The 21484-nt window shown below is 36.4% G+C and overlaps 1 long non-coding RNA gene across 1 annotated transcript in view; it reads left to right on the top strand.

The window, feature by feature from the left end:
* LOC132593340 (uncharacterized) overlaps nt 1–21484 on the top strand; it is a 122358-nt gene that overhangs the window by 17363 nt on the left and 83511 nt on the right. The window contains exon 2 of the long non-coding RNA XR_009558662.1: nt 9940–10021. This is a non-coding gene — a long non-coding RNA (uncharacterized lncRNA). The remainder of the gene's footprint in view (nt 1–9939; nt 10022–21484) is intronic.

Below are 21484 nucleotides of genomic sequence, written 5' to 3'. Positions count from 1 at the left end.
TGCCCCCCACCTCTGCATGACACCCTCCAACACTAGTAGGTAGATCTGGTCAGTCTCCTATGGGGTCACTTCTCCTTCCCCCTGCATCCTGGTGTACACAAGACTTTGTGTGTGCCCTCCAAGAGTGGAATCTCTGCTTCCCCCAGTCCTGCCGAAGTCCTGCAATCAAATCCCACTGGCCTTCAAAGCCTGATTCTCTGGGGATTCCTCCTCCTGTTGCCAGACCCCCAGGTTGGGAAGCCTGACATGGGGCTCAGAACCTTCACCCCAGTGGGTGAACTTCTGTGGTATAATTGTTCTCCAGTTTGTGAGTTGCCCACCCCTGGTTCTGGGATTTAATTTTATTGTGATTGTGCCCCTCTTACCATCTAATTGCAGCTTCTCCTTTGTCTTTGGATGTATCTTTTTTAGTGAGTTTCAGTGTCTTCCTATTGATTATGGTTCAGCAGTTAGTTGTGATTCCGATGTTCTTGCAAGAAGGAGTGAGCGCATGTCCTTCTATTCCGCCATCTTGAACCAATCCACATGATTGATTTTAGATCTTCTTTCCTAATATATGCATTCAATGGTATAAATATACCTCTAATCACTGCATTTGGTATAAATATACCTCTAATCACTGCATTTAGTACCTCCCACACATTTTAGTATGTTGTGATTTCATTTTCATTTTTTTCGAAATATTTTATTTCTCTTGAGTTTTCTTCTTTGACCCATGTGTTATTTAGAAGTATGTTGTTTAATGTTCACTTTAAATCATTAGGAATTTTTCATTTATCTTTCTGTTAGCAATTCCTAGTTTAATTCTACTGTGGTCTGAGGTCAGACATTGTATAATTTCTATTATTTTAAATTTGGTAAGGAGTGTTTTATAGCCAAGAGTTTGGGCTATTTTGGTGAATATTTCATGTAAACTTGAGAAGAATGTGTATTCTGCTGTTGTTTGATAAAGTAGTCTATAAAAATATCAATTATATTGATTTAATTGATGATGATGTTGAGTTCAGTTATGTCCTTACTGATTTTTTGCCTGCTGAGTCTGTCCAGTTCTGACAGAGGTGTGCTGAAGTCTCCAACTATGATAGTGTATTCATCTATTTTTCTTTGTAGTTATATCAGTTTTTGCTTCACATAATTTGACACTCTGATGTTAGGCATATACATGTTAAGAATTGTTATATCTTCTTGGAGAATTCACTCCTTTATCATTTTGTAATGCCCTGCTTTATCCCTGACATCTTTTCTTACTCTGAAGCTTGTTTTATCTGGAATTAATATAGCTACTCCCTGTTTCCCTTTGATTAGTGGTAGCATAATATATTTTTCTCCATCTGTTTACTTTGTTAAAAAAAATAATTAATTAATTAATTAATTGGCTGCATCGGGTTTTTGTTGCTGGGCACAGGCTTTCTCTAGCTGTGGTGAGCAGGGGCTACTCTTCATTGTGGTGTGTGAGCTTCTCATTGCTGTGGCTTCTCTTGTTGCAGAGCACGGTGTCTAGGCACCTGAGCTTCAGTAGTTGTGGCAGATGGGCTTTAGTAGTTGTGGCTCACAGGCTCTAGAACACAGGCTCAGTAGTTGTGGCACACGGGCTTAGTTGCTCTGTGGAATGTGGGATCTTCCTGGACCAGGGCTCGAACCCATGTCCCCTGCATTGGCAGGCAGATTCTTAACCACTGCGTCACCAGGGAAGTCCCCACCCATTTACTTTTAATTTGTTTTTGTTTTTTTGCGGTACATGGGCCTCTCACTGCTGTGGCCTCTCCCGTTGCAGAGCACAGGCTCCGGACGTGCAGGCTCAGCAGCCATGGCTCACGGGCCCAGCCGCTCCATGGCATGTGGGATCTTCCTGGACCGGGGCACGAACCCGTGTCCCCTGCATCGGCAGGCAGACTCTCAACCACTGCGCCATGAGGGAAGCCTCCATTTACTTTTAATTTATATGTGTTTTTATATTTAAAGTGGGTTTCTTGTAAGCAACATATGGTTTGGTATTTTTGATCCATTCTTATAATCTCTTTTAATTCATGCATTCAGACCATTGACATTCAAAATGATTATTTATATAGTTGGGTTAATATAAACCATATTTGTTACTCTTTTTTATTTGTTGCCTTTGTTTTTTGTTACTATTTTGTCTTCCACTATTTTTCTGCCTTTTGAGCATTTTTTATAATTCCATCTTCTCTCCTTTCTTAGCATTGTTAGCATATCCATTTTACTTTTTTTTTTTAACTTTTTAAAGTGTTTGCCCTAGAATTTGCAATATTCATTTACAACTGATCTAAGTCCATTTTTTTTTTTTTTTTTTGCGGTACGCGGGCCTCTCACCGCTGTGGCCTCTCCCATTGCGGAGCACAGGCTCCGGACGCGCAGGCTCAGCGGCCATGGCTCACGGGCCCAGCCGCTCCGCGGCATGTGGGATCTTCCTGGACCGGGGCATGAACCCGTGTCCCCTGCATCGGCAGGCGGACTCTCAACCACTGCGCCACCAGGGAAGCCCCTAAGTCCATTTTTAAAATAACTTCATGGTAGTGTGAATACCTTATAGTTACAAAATAATCCTAATTTCTTCCTTTTATCTCTTGGGTCATTGTCATTCATTTCAATTATATGTAATATACACACATAAGCATACATAATTAAAAAGTTGTTATTATTTTGAAGGATTTATTTTTTTTTCATTTTTATTATATTCTTATCATTTTGAAAAAATGATCTGTTAGCTGTAATTCTTATCTTTGTTCCTTTATAGTTAAGGTATTTCCCCAACCTCTGGCTTCTTTCAGGATTTTTTCTTTATTTTTGAGTTTCTGTAGCTTGAAGATGAGGTGCCTAAGTGTAGTGTTTTTGTATTTATCCTGCTTGGTGCTCCAGGGTTTTCTTCCTGAGTCTGGGGCTTGCTGTCTGACATTAATTTGAGAGATAGTCTCAGTTATCATTGCTTCAAATATTTCTTCTGTTCCTTTCTCTCTATCTTTTCCTCTGGTATTTCCATTACATGCATGTTACAACTTTTGTTATCCCACAGCCCATAGATCTTCTGTTCTGGTATTTATTTTTTCTTAATCTTTGTTCTCTTTGCTTTATGGTTTTCAAGGATTCTATTGATATATGCTCTAGCTCAGAGGTGCTTTCCTCATTTGTGTCCAGTCTAATGAGTCCATCAAAGGCATTTTCATTTCTGTTACAGTGTTTTATTATCTCTAGCATTTTTTTTTTTTGGTTCTTTCCTAGGATTCTCACCTCTCTGCTTACATTGACCATCTGTTCTCGCATGCTGTCTACCTTATCCGTAAGTCATAGCTGTTTTACATTCCTGGGCTGATAATTCCAAAATCCCTGCCATGTCTGGTTCTAATGCTTGCACTGTCTTTTTAATTTTTTTTTGGTTTGCCTTGTGGTTTTTTTCCCTGATGGCCAGATACGATATGCTAAGTGAAAGGATCTGCTGTAAATAGGCCTTTAGTGAGGTGGTGGTGAGATATGAGGGGAGGTAAAGTGTTCTTTAGTCCTGTGTTACAGCATCAGCCTTTTATCAATAGTCTGTAAACTTCACAAGTGTTTCTCAGTTTTTTTTCTCCCTTCTTAGGTGGGACAAGAAGGCTAGAGCTGGCTAAAGTTTTGTATTTCCCAGCCCTAGTTAAGCTCTAATAGTACCCCAGCAGGCTAGTCTCTGGTTAGTTTCCCCTGATAGTGGCCTTGTTAAGAAGAATACAGTGCTCTGGGTATTTCAAAATGGTTTCTTTTTCCTTCCTCCTGCTGGAAGTAGGAGGGGGATATTTCTCTGATATTTACTGTGGAAACCTGGCCGAGCTCCTGGAGGTAAATCTCACGAGTTTGTGGCCAAACTGCCCCACCCCCGCACCATGACTGGGATTTATCCATTACAGTTCTGATTTTCCTGCCCCAGCACTGGTTTCCACAGCAGTTTCTGCTCGTGGGTCTCTGCCTTGTTACGCTATGACTTTTTGTATTTGTCTGTCTGTCTCTCCAATCTTGGGGGTGATGGTTTGCCTGGTGTCCCTACCCCCACCCCCCGTCTTATGGATGCACGAGGAGCTGTGGTTTTTTCAGTCTGTTTGGCTTTTGACTTGTTAGGATGAAGTGGCAACTTCTGAGCTCTTTTCATGTGAAACCAGACAGCCTTTTCACTTTTTTTTTTTTTGGTATGCGGGCCTCTCACTGTTGTGGCCTCTCCCGTTGTGGAGCACAGGCTCCGGACACGCAGGTTCAGCGGCCATGGCTCATGGGCCCAGCTGCTCCACGGCATGTGGGATCTTCCCGGACTGGGGCACGAACCCATGTGCCCTGCATCGGCAGGCGGACTCTCAAACACTGTGCCACCAGGGAAGCCCCACTTATTGTTTTAATTGACGTCTTTCTTGAGTTTCCCAAGTCTAAAAGAAAGTTTTAGAAAAATCTGTAAATTCTCCTTCTTGGGCAACCAGTTAGAAAACTATTTTCTTTGTATTCATTGCCAGAATACTTGAATGAGTCAACTACATTCACTTCTCAACACTCAATTCAATCTACTACCCCATCACATTATCAAAACATTTATTGCTAAATCAGTGGTGTATTTTCAGCATTCATCTTATTTAACCTTTCCAAATCATGAGATAATGCTGCCTCTCACTTCTTGATATTCTACTCTCTTACATTTAGTGACACATTGCTTCTAATCCACACTTTTTTCCAGGTTTGCATATTAGTTACCAATTTTCCACCAGGTCTTTACCTGAAAGTCACACAATACTTAAAACTCACCGTAATCCTCAAATGACTGTGTGATGACCTGCTCCCATCCTTACTCCTCACTTTACACCTGCTCCTCCGTTAATTCCTCCTGCATTTAATGATGAAATTTGGCAGCCTCTGCCTGGTTCCTTTGCCCTAACCAGGCCTCTCTCTCTTGTTAGACCTGGGTCTATTGTCTGCTTCTTCCAGATGTGGATTTTGCCACATGCCTCTTTGTAAACTAGTTCTGATTAAGGCAAGGAAACTGTCAATTGCCTCAGAAACCTATTTGGGAAGTTCAAAGTAAGTTACTCTCTCAAATCTGGGATCTGGTGGCATATCATCCCTTTACCTAAGATTTTCTACTAAACCCTCTGTGTTATCTCACCCATAGAAGTGGGTATCTATTTTTGTCCATCTTCCTAGATTTTTCCAGGCTCTTTTCCAAGAGCTTCTCCCACTCCATTCTTCTGTTTTCATTCCATTCTCTATGGAAACTTTCTAAATCCTAAATTCTGCCACATTATTCATCTGTTTAAAAACGTTATATAATTCCCTATAGCTTCTTGTCAATATGTGATTAAGAAGCTTCACAATTTAATAGTCACTTGTTTACCCAGTAGTCTCACTCCATAGAACAATTCTCCAGACACCTAATACACAGTAGTCACTTTGTATATTTTGTTGCTGTGGGTGTTTATAATCCATGTAGTTGGCATATCTGGGAACACAATATTATTAAAAAGCTGTTGTTTCCCAGTCAAAGTTTCTGATATAGTAGGTAGAGTTGGTGTATGGCCCACATTTTAATGGCAGTTAATTTTTTTTTTTTTTTTTTTTTTTGCGGTACGCGGGCCTCTCACTGTTGTGGTCTCTCCCGTTGCGGAGCACAGGCTCTGGACACGCAGGCTCAGCAGCCATGGCTCATGGACCCAGCCGCTCCGTGGCATGTGGGATCTTCCCGGACTGGGGCATGAGCCCATGTCCCCTGCATCGGCAGGTGGACTCTCAACCACTGCGCCACCAGGGAAGCCCAATGGCAGTTAAATTTAAAGTTATAGCAACTTATAGTCAGTCCTAGGTATAGCCTCTGATTTAGGATTTTGCAGGTCATATGATGGAACTATATTGGACATACCCTGGTAAATAGTCATTAGGTGGGGATGTAATTAGCTCAATGATATGCAAGTTCAGATTGATGTGTAAGTACTGCCATTTAAAATATAGAGTAAGAGCCTGTATACTATAGTGTATAGTATCTCCATGTCTAAACAGGGTTGACACCAGGAGGTCAGAGAAGCAGGGACAAATCTGGGTCAGCCAGTGGAGGTAATATAACTCTAGCTAGAAGGAGAAGGGAAGACATGGATCAAGGGAAAGAGGTATAACTCACCAAGGCAAGGCTGGATGTTATCCACACTTTAAAAATAGGAAGCACAGTAGAGACCTAATTAGTTGGGGAAGGCACTGTTATGACAGTAAAGGAGCAGAATCTGATGAGACTCTGTCAGCTAGGGCCTTTGATTTAACTTAACCTTTGCAAATCATCATATCCATTGAATAGGGAAGAAATCTAACAAGAACTGCTAAAGTCAGCTTTGTAGGAGATTAATGACTAGAGCCTAATGTATAAAAATGGGCTTGTTCTAGACACTACTTTTCCCTTGGAGGAATCCCAACTTCTTAAAAAATAGCCAAATCTCTCCTAGTTTGTGAAATATAAAAAGTTAAAAACACTATGGTTTCCATCAAGTAAGCCTGCAATTCAAGGTAAATCCAATCATGTACTAATGAAGTCCTAAACACTATGGTATCGATGTAAACATTTATATGTATTTAAAGCATGTTCTTTAGAAGTCAAATTTATATGAGTATATTTCTCTCAAAATTGTAAAACTATGTCCTGGAATTTTTCCCTTTATAATAATGCTTGCTATATGTTTATCATTGCCAAAGAATAAACTATCAATTGTGATCGTACACAAATAAACATGGTGAATATTCTAGAAGAGTTAACCCAGGGGCTGCTTGGGGCAAAAAGGGAGCTATTTAATTGAGAGAACTTTTATTGCACATCTTACAGAGCACTATATGTGTTTTCCTTTCCAACAGGGGTCAAATCTCCTTCAGTGGCTAAACAGAGACTTTATCTCCTTAAACACCCACTAGTGGTTCCTTACTTACAATGGTATATTCAAACTTCTCAAGGATACTCAAGTGCTGAACACAGCAGGTTAAAGCATATTTACTACATTTAAAATAACATCACATGGGTAAGTAAATAATGTGGTTAGGGCCTCCAAATACAACATAGTTGAATGTTTCTTCAAAAACATCCTTTTGTGTTTTGAAGTTATGGGCAGCTGGAAATAGTTACATAAATATTTGCCGTACATATATTTATTGCCACTAAGTCACAGATTTTTAAAACTCCTAGACTGATGAACACATACACAATATACATATATAGCGAGACAATTGTATTGTGATAAACATAATTCTCTCTAGATAAAAACTTTAACCTATGATACTTATTCTATACTTCCAGCATAAAAGAAAAGCATACTTAAGGCAAATGTAAGTTACATATAGCAAAAGAGTTTGAAAATACAGAATGCTATATCCAAAATTTTCCAAATTTCCTGTCTACTACCTAAAGACTTAAAATTCTATTGCATAAGAGAGAAAGTGGTTCAAGATTTAAAACAAAAACATTTCCGTAGAAAGAATTGCTTCAGAGCTTTAGCAGGCTTTACAAAGGTAGTATCAAATGCTTTGCATCAACTAAAATAAAGCCCACACATATTTTAATAGACCAGTTTTTTAAATTAATTTGACAATCATAGTGTATGTCAATTCACTCATTAATTAATGGTTATGAACATCAAAATACTGAAAATTACTGATAATAAAGTAATGCCACAAAGATTATTTTTCTTAAAGCCCAGTTTTAATATGCTTTATAACTATTTGTAGTGATTACAACCAGCTCTTTTTCAATAGTACCTTAGAGTACACAATGCACTTTCACATATATTCCTTCATTTAACTTATATCTATATTCAAACTTGTAACTGAAATAAAAGCTTAATTCAGTGTGATCCTTTTTTTGTTCTGGCGTTAGAAGTCATCCTAAGGGAAGGAACTGTACACAGTGTTAGTTTCATTTGAGGATTATTTTTAAGGAAATATAAGAAAAGAGAAAGTTATAACTAATCAGAGAGAAACCAGAAAAGCATGAATTATGTGACTGTGAGTTCTTCATTACATGTCATTACATGTCATTCTGTCAAATATGGGCAACAAAAGACATGGCCAAATACACCTTGATATTCAACTTATCTTAAAATCACTTAAGAAATGATGAGGGTAAGGACAAAAAATGCTCATATAATTAATGGATCATAGGTTTGACATGTTAAAAAATCATTTTGGAATATTCAGTGAATGCTCTCCATGGGTAAAAATAACAAAGAAAAATGATCTTGATATAGAATTACAGGCTTAATATATTTCCTTTTTAAGCCTACCATGTGCTTTAGTCCAGTAGGTCCCAGCCAATTCACTCTCTCATCACACTTTTTAGGACATCCCATCCCAACACTTTTTTTCCAGACTTCAGAGAAGCCGTAGAGATGTGCAATCTGCTAAGGTGAAAATACACACAGACACACACACACACACACACACAAATGCTGTTTAGTGTATAAATCACAGAGCAATTCAAAATATCTAGTTATTGGACAAGGAAGGACAGCCAAACACTATGCTCTGCATAACTAGAGGTAACTTTGAAAGAAATTAGTAATTACCAGCTAATAAAATGATTCAAATAGTAACCATAAATGTAATCATCCAAGTTCTCCATGGCCTGTAAATTCTCCAGCAGGGTGCTTTTGTGGATGGAGTGATGGAAAAATCAATGTTTATGGTCTTCTTAGAGCAGAGAACAAATGCTTTTGTTCAATGTTTCTTAAAAACAACAAAACATATATCCCATTTATCTTATTAGAGTAGAATTCCTTTCCCTTGTATTATTTCTCGTGGAGTGATTGTATAGAGAAGACATTTGCATGGCCAAGATATGTCTACAACATATTTTGCTCATCTTTTTAAAGCGAGTTTTCTAGGTTGAAAATACAGCTTTGGGTATGTGTGGGGGAGGAGACTCAGATGTGGGGAGACTGCATTGTTTGGGAAGGTGAAATAAATTACCATTGAAAAATATGAAAATAGTGTACAGTAAGTTAATTTCTTAATGTGAAAACCAGTTTGTTGTGCAAAACACTGCATTAAAACCCTAGATCCAAAGTTGGAGTTTCCCATTTGTAAGCTGTTTTATTGTTAATGGATCACCTTCAGAGAGTCTCAATCTCTGTGAGTAACAAATCCTCAAAAGGAAGGGTTTAATTTTCAAGTATTTCTGTTTTTCAATTTGAATTAGAACTATTTTCATATGAATATGTATATATGCAATCATTTATATGTAAGCATGTTTTTTAAATAAAATAAATGTCCTCGATGTCTCAGATTTGAAGTGACTAGACACAATCACTGAAATGTAGCCATAGTCATATCCAAAATTTTTGTTATATTTCTCGTAACAGAAGGCTATTAACACACCCAGGTTGTCACTCAGGGGAGTTGGGAAAGGTGGTGAGGTGACAGTGTCAATTACAGATTTTCATATTGCACATGCATTGATTAAGCAAAAACTAAGTGTATTAGTTCCCTGTGGCTGCCATAACAAAGTACCACAAATTGGGTAGCTTAAAATTATAGACGACGTTTATTCTCTCTTGGTGCTGAAGGCTGGAAGCCTGAAATGACGGTGTTGGCAGGGCCATGCTTGCACTGAGGCTTTAAGGGGCAGAGCTTTGCCTTGTCCTAGCTTCTGGTGGTTGCAGACAATTCTAGCTCTTCTCTTGGCTTGTAGCTGCATCACTCCAAACTCTTGTCTCCAATTCACGGGCCCGTCTTCCCTATGTATCTCTCTGTCTCTCTCTTCTTCTCTTCTTATAGAATGTATTAGGTAACTACCCTACTCCAGCATAAACTTGTATTAACTGAATTAATTACAGCTGCCATGACTTTATTTTCAAATAAAGTCTAATCCTGAGGTTCTAGGAAAGACATAACATTTTTTGTGTGGATACTATTCAACCCAGTACACTAAGAATGTTTATCATCTTTTTGTAGCTTTCATCACTGGAAAAAAGACCTTGAATCGAAGACCATGTGATTAAATGTCAAGAAATTTCACTTCAAGTTTTAAGTTACAGTAAGTCTATGTGTCCTAAAATTTACTGAAATAATATTAAGGTGGTACCTTATTCAATATGGGCTGAACAGCATATAAAATTACTGATATAAATGAATGGAGCCATTTACTGAAATTTCCTTTATATATCTGATAAAACAGAAATAAAATTTGGGCAGAAAAATGGAAGAAGTGTTGATGGGATTAATCAGTACACTGATGGGAATAGAAACTGAAGCAATAGGTACTTACAAGCAGATATTTGAAAAAAAAATCTCATTTTTCAAGTATTTATGTGAGGTATTATTAAGAAATTCAGGTGTATCTCAATGTAACTATCATTATACTATCACTGTTTAATAAATATTTATTAAATATCAGTTATGTATATAGCTCCATGTAGGTACCATGCAGTACAGAGAGAAGTACAAATATGGTTTTTATTTCTAGTCCAAAACCTTGAGGAAACTTTTGTATCCTAGATCTGCAGGGATACCAACCTAAATTATGAAGGAATAATACCTTCGTAGTCCTGTGACTTACAAAACAACTTTAATAGTTGCATGTAAAAACCTAAATTAAGAAAAGGCAGTGGAAAACAGAATGTCATTCAATCTTACAACTTTTAATTATGTCTGGTGTTCAAAAGCAGAACAATATTTATAGATGTCTAATAATTTCATATTGAACTAGTAGAGAATTTTAAAGTGAATTGTACTGTGTTCTGCTGTCTTTCTTGGTTCTTAATGCACTTGTCAGAACACAGAACAATTTCTCACTGTCATGAAAACACACTTATATTCCAATAGTTCTTGCTAAGGGAATATAGACTTCAGCAGAGTATTTGTATGGACTAAGTGCTCATACAATTGTTTAAGAGGTCAGCAAATTTTCTTATATTTTAGGCTCCTTCTTCCACTTAAGGAAAACTATTTTGGAAGTTTATTGGTTTTCCAGGTGTTCAGACTGCTGTTTAGCAAGTTCTTGCTTCCTTTAACTTGAAAGAATTAACTGTTTTGAAAATGTGGCAATTTTTTAGAAAAGTTTAAAGAGAATTGGGCTCCAAATGATTGGACAACATAGAGGTGAATTTATTTTCCTCAACCTACACAATGTGAGGTGGCATCCATGTGAATGACATTGTGTTGAGCAGTGTATTTTGTATGTAAACTAACCGGAACAATAGCAAAATAAATTTCTTACAAGTTCATAGTCAAGAAAACATTGCCAGATGCTACATTTGTCATATTACTTAACTCAAGTGAGAATAAGTTAGAGATAACAGGGATTAACTTTAATGTTAATTCATTTATTTATTGTTAGTCATTCAGTAAGTGTTTGTTAAGGGCAGGCATTGTTCTGTACACTTGGGACACATCAGTGAAAAAAGAGAAAAACATTTTTATTTTATGTTTTATTAAAAACATGTTTTATTTTATGTATAAGCTCCTTTATTCAAGGAGCTTATCTTCCGGTATCAGTGAGACAATAACAAATAAATATAATAAATAAGTAAAATTATATAGTTTTTTAAAAGGTTATAAGTGTTTTGGAAAGAGAAAAAAATAGAGTAGGGTAAAAGGAACTGAGCATGACAGCTGTGGAGGTGTTTGCTTTATTTTATTAAATAAAATCACGTGGACGGACTGCATTGAGCTTGAACTCTGAGCACAGACTTGGAACTCCATCTAGGAGAAGAGCATGCAGGTGAAAGGAAGAGTTAGAGCAAAGACTCCAAGGTGGGGTATCTGAGGTCATCCCAGTGTGACTGGGATGTAGTGGGTGAGGGATAGAAGGGTGGAGAGGATATTAGAAAAGTGATGGGAGTGCTTCCCTGGTGGCGCAGTGGTTGGGAGTCCGTCTGCCGATGCAGGGGACACGGGTTCGTGCCCCGGTCCGGGAAGATCCCACATGCCACGGAGCGGCTGGGCCCGTGAGCCATGGCCACTGAGCCTGCGTGTCCGGAGCCTGTGCTCTGCAACGGGAGAGGCCACAGCAGTGAGAGGCCCGCGTACCGCAAAAAAAAAAAAAAAAAAAAAAAAAGTGATGGGAGAGCCAGATGGAGTAGGGCCTGCTAGGTAAGCCATCGAGAGACATTATATTTACGCTGAGTTCAATGGAGAGTCATTCTAAGCAGATGAGTGACTTGATCTTATTCAGGTGTTAACCCGTGACTAGGGAAGAGCAAGGGTAGAAGAGGAAAGCTGCGGGATAGTTCCTAGTGAGAGATAGTGGTGACTTGAACCAAATTAATAGTCATGGTAGATGCGATAATAAGTGGTCAGATTCTGGATATTCTGAAGGTAGAGCTCACGTGATTCTCCTACACAGTGGGTGTTGCGGTGAGAAGAGTTTATGATGCCGATAAGACTTGGCAATTGGAAGGAACAGATTTGGTATCAACTGAGATGGAAAAGCTGGACAGAGAGCAGGTTTTGGGGAAAAGATGTTCAACTTTGGAAATATTGAAATTTTCCAAGGGACGATATCAAGTTGAAAACTGAACTTCATGATTTAAATTCAGAAGAGGGGACTAGAAAGGAGATTTAAAAACAGCACTGACATAACAATACCAGAAACAGATAAATCATTTCTGAATATAAAGTATATTTAAATCCTTGGGAACGGACAAGATAATTATATGCGTTTCCTGTGGCTGCTGTAACAAATGGTCACAGCCTTGATGGCTTAAAATTACAGAAAACCGTTCTCACTGTTCTGTAGAGCAGAAGTCCAAAATCAGTTTCTCTGAGACGATGCCAGGGTGTTGTCAGGCTGCTCTCCCTTTGGAGGCTACTGTATGTTCTGCTCCTTGCGTCTTCTTTTTTTTTTTTTTAATATTTTAACTTTATTGGAGTAGAGTTGATTTACAACGTGGTGTTAGTTTCAGGTGTATAGCACAGTGATTCAGTTATACATATACGTATATTCATTCTTTTTTAGATTTTTTCCCATCACAGAGTATTGAGGTCATCAATTGAGGCCATCACAGAGTATTGAGTAGAGTTCCCTGTGCTCTACAGCAGGTCCTTGTTGGTTATCTATCTTAGATATAGTAGTGTGTTACTATCTATCTATCTATCTTAGATATAGTAGTGTGTTACTCCTTGCTTCCTTCAGCTTCTCATTTCTTGACTTGAGCTCCGTCTCTCTAATCTCTACCTCCACGGCCACACTGCCTCATCCACTTCTCTCTGTATCAAATCTCCCTTTGTCTCCCTCATTTGTGCGTGTACCTGATTGCATTTAGGACCCACAAGGGTAATTCAGGCTAAACTTCCCATGTCAAGGTACTTAATCATATCTGCAGAGACCTTTTTTTCCAAATAAGGTAATGTTCTCAGGTTCCCAGGGTCAGGACCTTGTATCTTGTGGGTGTTATTCAGTTTACTGCAATCACCAAGGGAAGGAATGTAGATAGACATGAGCAAAATAATGACCATTCTTAGCCTCTTTTATTGTTTGTATCTTTATGGAGGTATAACTGATAGATAACAAATGGTTTATATATTGTGTACTGTTTGATGAGTTTTGACATTAATGAAAACATTACCACCATCAAGGTAATAAATATTTGCACCACCTAGAAAAGCTTGTTGTACCCTTGTGTAATCTGTCTCTCATCTAAACAATGCTCAAACTAAACAATGATTTGCGTTATGTAATTATATATTACTTTGAATTTTCTAGAATTTTAAATAAATAGAATTATGTTTGGAAACATACCAAGAAACTATTAAAAATAAAGCACAAATATAAAAAAGACAGAAAGAAAGAGAGATGAGTGAATCCTGAGACAGCAAGACATACTCTTTCCAGGTAGTGGTAGGCTAGGGCAACCATAAGTCTCATCTTGTTTGTTTCCCTTCTCTCAAGGATCATTTTCCTGTGCTACTTGTCCAACATCTGAAAGCTGTTGCTTCATATATTTTGGCCAGTTTATTATTGCTTAAGCCTGAAATGTAAATCTGATTGCTTACTATATCATGACTAGGAGTGGAAATTCAGAACATATTGATTCTGACCAAAGTTCTTACTATTTGGCTTTTTCTTTATTTCCTTTGATCAAGCCCCTGCCTCGTCCTTCAACTAGTTTTTACTTATATTCCCTCAAGCCAGAGTTCCTAATTGGTATTCCAGATATTTCAGAGTTAAGAGTACTGCTTTTGATCTTACTCATGATGCTAGACTATGTTTTTTTCATTTCTCTCAGTAAGTCTTGCTAATCCCTTCCGGAATGCTCTGAAAACAATATGCCTTCTTAAACGTTCCTGACGTATGCCATCTTCCTGGTAACAATTCTTCTTGCATTAACTCATGAACCTACTTATCTCAGTCTCTGAGTTTCCCTAATCTCCTCCTCTAGCCCAAGTTATGTAAGATCTATCTTCCTGAATATAAATCCCTGGTCCTTGCCACGGAAATAATTTGTCCACAAAGATATCTATTTCCTAAGATGCTTATCATTTAGGAGATATCATATCATCTGAATTTGGGGTTTTTTGTTCTTTAGCTGTATAAATCCTGTTTGGAGATCTAGAGAGAAGTCTATATTTAGGACTTGATTTCTGAATAGATGAAATATGGCGCTTGGTTTTCTGCACACTGAGAATGTTCTTGTGCCAAAACTGTTTCCTCAAACCTCAGAATTTTATATGGAAAATGTTGCTTTTAGACATTTGAAAGAAATATGCTTTAGTCTTAAAAAGTATTTTACTTACATGTTACAAAGTAACAAATGCACTCTGAAAGGGATAAGAACATAAGCCTTATCTAGTAAAGGAATAGAGAAATCTTCAGGAATGACTGAAGTGAAGAGGGAAGCCCTGATGTGCATGTGGGCTAAAAATAAATGGCCCACTTTACAATTTTGTCTGAAGTTGGTCCTCAAGATAACAAAAACACCTGAAATCAATGGGTTTGTCTGGAGCCATGTGGCTGAATGAATCCACAGTGATCAAAAAAGGGGCCACTGACAAATACTATACAAAAAGCCAAAGCTTTTCTACTTAGTTACCTACATTACTACATCTTCTTGAGAAAGAATGAGGAAGTTTGTTCTAAAAGTAAAAATAGAGTTTAAAGATGTGTTCTGTCTGTGAAGGTTCTATTTCAGTTTCTAGCTCAGCTGTGGCTAGTTATTTTAACAGATGTTTTCAGTTCCTTAAGAATGCACAGATTAAGGAAACTTATGTTGAGGAAATGACCACATATCAAGATGCTTTGTCTTACATGGTCAAAGGCCATCAAGGAAGAATTGAGACATCTGAATAAGGAAGGTATATTGGTCTCACCTAAATTTTTATTCCTGAAAGGTGTTGGGGAAGGAAAGAAGGAGGCTAAAACAATAGCAGAATCCACCTGCTCTAAATGGCAATCCTATTTTAGTAGCAGACCCAGATTTCCCTGGCAGGGCTATTCAGGGAAGCATATGCTTACTTGAATCAGTTCACATACAGGGAACACGGATTTCTTGATGACACATGTGGCTGCTAGAGCCACAAAATTAAAATTTCTACTTTCCTTTTTTTGCAAAAAATCTTTTTTTAATTGAAATACAGTTGACTTACAGTATTATGTTAGTTTCAGGTGTACTACATATTTGCATATATTATGAAATGATGACCACAATCTGTCCACATACAAAATTATTACAATATTATTGACCATATTCTTTATACTGTATGTGACATACACTTGGCTTATTTATTTTATAACTGGAGGTTTGTAGCTCTTAATCCACTTCACCTATTTTTCCCCCTCCCCACCCCACCTTCAGGCATCCTTCCATTTGTTCTCATTACCTATTAGTCTGTTTTCATTTGGTTTTGTATTTTTTAGATTCCATCCACAAGTGAGATCATACAGCATCTTTTGATGCCTGACTTGTTTCACTTATCATAATACCCTCTAGATCCAACCATTGTTGCAAATGTCATTTTTTATGGATGAGTAATATTCCATTGTATGTATATACCACAATTTTTTATCCATTCACCTGTCAGTGGAGCTACTGTTTTGTTTTCTTTGGGTAAATACCCAGAAGTGGATATGCTGGATCATGTGGTAGCACTATTTTTAATTGTTTGAGGAATCTCCATACTGTTTTCCATAGTTGTTATATCAATTTATATTCCCACCAACAGTGTACAAGTGTTTCCCTTTCTCTACGTCTTCACCAACACTGTTTTTTTGTTTTTGTTTTTGTTTTTTTGATAATAGCCATTCTGAGGTGGTATCTCATTGGATTTTGATTTGCACTTCCCTCCTCATTAGTGATGTTGAGCATCTTTTTAATGTGTTTGTTGGCCGTTTGTATGTCTTCTTTGGAAAAATGTCTATTCAGGTCCTCTGCCTGTTTTCTGATTAGGTCGTACTTTTTGATGTTGAGTCGTATAAGTTTTTGTATATTTTGGATATTAACCCTTGTATATCATTTGTAAACATCTTATCCCATTTGGTAGGCTGATTTTTCATTTTGTTACCTTTACCATGCAAAAACATTTTAGCTTGATATAGTCCCACTTGTTGTTTTTTGCTTTCGTTCCTCTCACCTGAGACAGATCCAAAAAAAGTATTGCTAAGACCAATGTCAAATTGCGTACTGTCTGTTTTCTTTTAGGAGTTTTATGGTTTCAGGTCTTACATTCAAGTCTTGAATCCATTTTGTGTTTATTTTTTAATATGGTGTAAGACAATAGTCCAGTTTGATTCTTTTGTATGTAGCTGTCTAGTTTTCCCAACATCATTTATTAAGGAGGCTGTCTTTTTCTCTATTGTATATTTTAGCCTCCTTTGTCAAAGATTACCTGACCATATAAGTGTGGGCTTATATCTATGCATTATCGTTGATATATGTACCTGTTTTTGTGCCAGTACCATAGTGTTTTTTGTTCTGTTTTGTTTTCTTTTTTTTTGTTTGTTATTTAAAAAATTTTTGGTCATGCTGCACAGCAGGCAGGATCTTAGTTCCCTGACCAGGGATCAAACCCATGCCCCCTGCAGTGGAAGCTCAGAATCTTAACCACTGGACCATCAGGGAAGTCCCCCATAGTGTTTTGTAATATAGTTTGAAATCTGGAAGCATGATATCTCCAGCTTTGTTCTATCTCAATATTGCTTGAGCTATTGCTATATAGTATAGTTTGAAATCTGGAAGCATGATACCTCCAGCTTTGTTCTATCTCAATATTGCTTGAGCTATTTGGGGTCTTTTGTGTTTCCGTACAAATTTTAGTAATTTTTCCAGTTCTGTGCAAAATGCCTTTGTTATTTTGATAGGGATTGCTGTAGATTGCCTTGAGGAATATGGTCACTTTAACAAAATTAATTCTTCCAATCCATAAACATGGTATATCTTCATATTTATTTTTGTCATCTTCAATTTCTTTCATCAATGTCTTAGAGTACAAGTATTTTGCCTCTTTGGTTAGATTTATTCATAAGTATTTTATTCTTTTGATACGATTGTAAATGGGATTGTTTTCTTAATTTCTCTTTCTGATAGTTCATTATTAGTGTGTAGAAATGCAACAGATTTCTGTATGTTAATTTTACATCCTGCAACGTCACTGAATTTATTTATTATTGGTAGTGTCTTTAAGGTTTTCTATCTCTCTCTATATATAATATCATGTCATCTGCAAACAATGACAATTTTACTCCTTCCTTTCCAATTTGGATTCCTTATATTTCCTTTTCTGGTTAGATTGCCATGCCTAAGACTTTCAGTACTATGTCAAATAAAAGTAGCAAGAGTAGTTATCTTTGTCTTGTTCCTGCATTCAGGAATGTTTTCAGCTTTTCACCAGTGAGTATGATGTTGGCTATGGGTTTGTCATGTATATCCTTTTTTAAGTTGAGGTAAGTACCCTCTATACCCACTTTGTTGAGAGTTTTTTTTTTTTTAATAATAAATGAATGTTGAATTATGTCAAAATCTTTTTCTGTATCTATTGAGATGACCATATCATTTGTTTTCTTCATTGTGTTAATATGGTGTATCACATTGATTAGTTTGCTGATATTGAACAATCTTCCCACCCCTGGAATAAATTAAATCCCACTTGATCATGGTGAATGATACTTTAAATGTATTGCTTATATTTTGTTGAGGAATTTTGTATCTATGCTCATCAGGGATATTGGTTTGTGCTTTTCTTTTCTTGTAGTGTTCTGCTCAGGTTTTGGTCAGAATAATGTTAAAATTAAAAAATGAGTTTAGAAGTGTTCCCTCCTTTTCTATATTTTGGAAGAGTTTGAGAAGGATTGGTATTAATTCTTCTTTGAATGTTTGGTAGACTTCACCAGTGAAGCTCTTTGGCCCTGGTGTTTTGGTTGTTGGGAAGTTTTTGATTACTGATTCAATATCCTTACTAGAATTCAGTCTTTTCAGATTTTTTTATTTTCTCATGATACAGTGTTGGTAGATTCTATGTTTCTATAACTTTATCTATTTCTTTTAGGTTTTCAAATTTATTGGCATATATTTGTTCATAGTAGTCTCATGTTTCTTTATATTTCTCTGGTATCAGTTGTAATGTCTCCTCTTTCATTTCTAACTTTATTTATTTGAGTCCTCTAACTTCGTTAATTTTTTATGGCTTAAAACTGGATTTTTTTTTTTTTGGTATCCCTTAAAGATGTTTTGATTTTATTCTGGTAGGCACTTAAGTTATTTGGGAATCATTGTTTTGTTTTGTTTTTTTCTTTTTAAAGCTTGATTTTAAGCTTTGTTTGCTTGTTATTCTGAGTCCAGATTAACTATTGGTCAGGCTCTAATTTAGCCTCATTACTAAGGTGTGGCCCTTTAGAACTTAATGTAATATCCTCTATCATGAGATCTCTCCATTCCATCTAAAGGGACAAAGTACTCTTAAAGATATGTGAGCACTTGGAACTTTTTAGCCTGTTTACTTCATCAAACACAGGGAGTGTTAAGCTAGGCATGCAGATTTAGAGTAGACATCATTCATCCAAAGAGTAGACATGACCCTGCTGATTTTGCACTCTCTGAAAATTCTAGCCACCTCAGACTCTCTGAAATCCAATTTTTGTATTCTCTACTTAGACTCCAGGCTCTGTTTGGGTTTCTGCTCTCTACACTGCAGCTTGAAATTTGACTCTGGGAAGTATCTGGGGAAATCAAAGGCTCACCTTGTTTTATTCTTTTCAATGGAATACTGCTCAAAAACATACAGAACAAACTATTGATACATGCAATAATTTGGATGAATCTCAAGGGCATGATGCTGAATCAAAAAGAAAGTCAATCTCAAAAGGTCACATGCTATATGATTCTCTTTATATAACTCTCTTGAAATAACAAAATTGTAGAGATGGAAGAAAGATCAGTGGCTTCTCGGGTTAGGAATAGTATGGGGGCAATTGAATGGGTGTAATAACAAAGGATTAGCATGAGGAAGATTTTTGTGGTAATGAAATAGGTTTGTATCTGGATTGTGGTAGGCATTATATAAATATACAGATGTGATAAAATGGCACAGAACTTAACACCCACATTGTGCCAGTGTCATTTTCCTGGTTTTTATATTATACTATAGCTTTGTAAGTTATTTATTTATTGGGGAAATTGGGTAAAGGGTACATGGGACCTCTCTATTATTTTTGTTACTTTTTGTGAATTTATAATTATTTCAAAATTTTAATACCATATCTCCATCCACAGAGAAAGCTCCAGCACCTCTTCTTACATTTAAAGAAGAAAAATAACAATATAATAACAATCTTACTTTGAAAAATAGAGGAAGAGAGAACACTTTCTGAGTATTTTATGATGCCTGTATAATTTTGCTCCTCAGAACTAACAAGGAGATTACAAAAGAATGAAGTGGCAAATATTTCTCATGAGTATATGCATAAACATCTTAATAAAATAAACAAATTGATTCCAGAAATATACATAAAAAATAAAGCACCATAACCAAGTGTGGTTTATCCTATGTATGAAAGGCTGCTCAAACAATATAATTCACCACATTAAAATAATGAAGAGGAAAACCACATAGCCACCTTAATAGACATAGAAGTAAACATTTTACAAAACTTAACACCCATTATTGAAAAAATATATTCTCAAAAATATATATAAAAGAGAATTTTTGCAATCTGATAAAGGGTACTAAAATCCCACCTCTAACCATGTACTTAAAGCTGATATATTGGTAGCTTTCCCACAAGATCAGGACTAAAGCAAAAATGCCTGCTTTCATGTTTTCTATTCGACATTGTACTACAGATCCTAGCCGGTGCAATGGGCAAGAGAAAGAAATACAATCAAATAGAATGAATAACATTTGAAAAGAAAACCTTAAAACTGTTTTTTATTCACACAAAACATAGTATATGTATATAAAGAATTTTTAAATAATATGATTAATAAATGAATTTAACACCTTTGAAAAATACATATTTAATATAAATGTCAACTTTTTATTCTTATGTTAGCAATTTAACAAATTGAAAAATAAAATTACAATACCTTTACAAAAGCATACAAACTATAATACATAAGGAAAAATTTAATCAATATAGGCAAGAGACTATGTTGAAATATACAAAATATCACAAAGAAAAATTTAAAACCCACTTAAGTGGAGAGAAACACCATGTTCATAGATTGGGATGTTTAATATTTTGCATTGTTAATTATCTCTAAAAGGATCTATAGATTTAATAAAATAATCATAATCAAAATCCTAGCAAGATTTTTTGATAGCAATTGACAAGAGAATTTTAAAATTTATATAAGAATGCAAAATATCTAGAATAGCCAAAACACTTTTAAAAACATAAAAATAAATTTGAATTATTTATATTACTTGTCGAGATTTACTAAAAGCTATTGTAGTCAATTTAAGTATGGTTTTTTGTACAAGGATAGAAAAATAGATCAATTGAACAGTAATTAGAGTCCAGACATAGACCCACATATATCATAATAAAATAATTAAAAACAAGGTAGTGTAGGTTTTTGCATATTTTGAGGTGATGTTAGTAAGTATATCAGTGTAATAAAACTTAAGAAAGGGGCTTCCCTGGTGGCTCAGTGGTTGAGAGTCCGCCTGCCGATGCAGGGAACACGTGTTTGTGCCCCGGACTGGGAAGATCCCACATGCCGCAGAGAGGCTGGGCCCGTGAGCCATGGCCGCTGAGCCTGCGCGTCCGGAGCCTGTGCTCCGTAACGGGAGAGGCCACAACAGTGAGAGGCCCATGTACCGCAAAAAAACAAAACAAAACGAAACAAAACAAAACAAAAAAACTTCAGGGAAATCCACTCCTGTTTTATATGAAATGTGTACTAAATGCAGGTTTACCCTTTCCAACATGATAAAAACTTAAGCACAAGTGTTTAAATTTCTCCCTTTGATATCCTATCTGAAAAGATTTTTAAAACATAAAAATAGAATCCCTGTAATATCCTCATAAACAAAGAAAGAACCCAATCTAAATGCTCAATTTTCC

This window comes from Globicephala melas, chromosome 14, assembly GCF_963455315.2.
Source record: "Globicephala melas chromosome 14, mGloMel1.2, whole genome shotgun sequence".
NCBI lineage: Eukaryota > Metazoa > Chordata > Mammalia > Artiodactyla > Delphinidae > Globicephala > Globicephala melas.
Note: the sequence above shows the minus strand (reverse complement) of the source record. Positions and strands in the feature narration are given on the sequence as shown.